The following is a 2,197-nucleotide window of genomic DNA, read 5'->3' as shown; positions in this document are numbered from 1 at the left end:
TCTTTTAAGCACTGCCTTATGCCACATATCATCCCACCATCATTCTACTCTCTCATTTTCCTGCTTAGTGATTCCTATATCCACAGACATTCAATTCCTAAATATCAACATTTCTGTTGTATCATCTATTGACTCAATATTCAGAAATCATTATTTTCATTATCTAATATCCTAATTTAGTTGCACTCAATCCATTTGAATCCCTACAATAAAGAAACTCATATTTCTTAGTCCTGAGTGCAAGCTATTATTCATTTGTTTTGGATTTATTTTGGATGGCGACGTATCCCATAAAATCGATAATCAATCTTCCAAAATCCGAAAGTAAGTAGCAAGAAATCAGGAACCTAATCTTTTCCAACTTTGAATCTGATACCCTATGCATTATGTTGAAGTCATATATACCTCCAAACACACCTTATTTTTTATTACAAATTCATCTACAACGAAGGTAATCGACATCAATTTCTTGAGCTTTTCATTATATCAGAGTTAATTCTATCAAAACATTATATTTTTTAACTTGTGTCTACTTCATGTACAATACTCAAAGCATTAATTCAAGAGCAGCTTCAGAGAAGGTGTCGTGTTACCAAAAATCGCATGTAATTTTGTTTATAATGGTTTTTTCCTATCGATTGTTACTTAGTTAAGAAATTACTACTAATTTCTTCTTTTAGGTACTCAAGCTGCTCCTAGGAAGATCGATGTTGCTGGCTGCAGTAAAACTCAAAGGAATCACATCTAAATCAACTATATAGGTATCAATCAAGCAAATTTCCTTTAAGGCGATTAGCATAGGTGAGCATCGTTTGGAGCTGTTAATCATGTAGTTTGTTCTAAGGTTTTTTTTTAGGAAATATGTTATTCTGATTTATGGATGATGATGATGATGCATTTGTCAGTTTGTGATGTTAATCATATTTTCCTTGTATCGATCCTTTATACTCTTCCATATGATATACTTAGATTTTATGCTTTCATTTTAAAGTGTTTTAAATTGTGGGCAGGATTATGAAAGTGAACAACTGCAAGTATCTGACCACGGTAAAACCAGTCTCCAATTAGCCAGATTGAAAAAATTTACAAACTTCTTGCTCAATATCTCTTTGAATATCAACAACAAAGTTTGAAAATAGTCAGATACAATCTTTATTACTTGATATGAGGGCAAATGTGCCCTCAGAGACCTTTCGTAGGGACATGAGTAGAAAGATACACAATCTTTTCATTCACGATTATCTTTTCTAACTTTAAGTTTTTAACAAAATTATTTATGAAAAGAAGCCACTATTCGGTCATACTCTTAACCAGGGCACATTATAGGTCCTCCCCTAAAGGTAAAAATGAATATGGTACAAGATCATATCCTTCAAATCTTGATGGACCAAATTTCTCCAGATTTGGGAACTATTTTGGACCATTATATGTCATACATTAATGTTCCAAAGTATCTACAAAGTCCAAAGACCCTAAGTGTTAGTGTATTTACTTTCATCATTTGTGTATTATAACATCTTATATTCACTTCTTCTTGATTACCATATTTCACTCCATTAAATTGCATTTGACACCGTGCAGAACGTGGAAATAATAAACAATCACCTAAACTATATTGTTGTTTCTTGCAATCGACCGTTTGAAGAAACATATCTGAGCAGATTTTGTGCAGTGATTTTCTGTTAATGGTAATGTAGTTACATTTTCTATAAGTTTATTGTTTAGATGTAGGTGGTGAAAGTACGTTGTGCTCTTAGGAATTATGTTAATGATTCCATAAAAAATATGCATTTTCTTTATAGGAATTGCAATCTTTGACCATGAATAGTTGTGAAAACACATGTTTTGGTTTATTTATTATTTGAAAATTTAAAAATTCCTTTTCGATAAATTGAATTTGCAAATGAAATTTCCTTGATCCGAAAACCGGTCTTTGAAAAAACATGATTTTTAATTTCTTTTTAATATGGCAAATTTATTTTTCTATATTTAATATCGTTAAATTGATATTTTATTGTTTGTTAGATAGTATAATGGTCATTTACTTGTGTTCAAATAGTTTATTAGGTTAAAAAAAAACAAAGTTTATGTATGGAAGACTTAGGGTTGTTTTTTTTGGATGAATTAAGTCTTGTATGGATAAAACTACTCAACGACTAACGAATTATTCCTAGATAAAGTCACATATAGAAAATCA

The 2,197-nt window shown here is 30.6% G+C and overlaps 1 long non-coding RNA gene across 4 annotated transcripts; it reads left to right on the top strand.

Moving 5' to 3' along the window:
• The first annotated feature begins 445 nt into the window (after positions 1 to 445).
• Positions 446 to 1,781, top strand: LOC145117195 (uncharacterized). Of its 4 annotated transcripts, XR_013712546.1 has the most exons (4): positions 446 to 605; positions 681 to 801; positions 1,011 to 1,047; positions 1,582 to 1,781. It is a non-coding gene; the product is annotated as an uncharacterized LOC145117195 (long non-coding RNA). The 4 variants fall into 4 exon arrangements; XR_013712547.1 differs by lacking the exon at positions 1,011 to 1,047; XR_013712545.1 differs by lacking the exon at positions 1,582 to 1,781 and having other exon boundaries at positions 1,011 to 1,566.
• The last annotated feature ends 416 nt before the right edge of the window (positions 1,782 to 2,197 follow it).

Source organism: Lactuca virosa, chromosome 5 (assembly GCF_052849685.1).
Source record: "Lactuca virosa cultivar CGN04683 chromosome 5, Lactuca_virosa_CGN04683_v6, whole genome shotgun sequence".
In the NCBI taxonomy this organism is placed as follows: Eukaryota; Viridiplantae; Streptophyta; class Magnoliopsida; order Asterales; family Asteraceae; genus Lactuca; species Lactuca virosa.
This window is presented reverse-complemented; position numbering and strand designations above follow the sequence as displayed.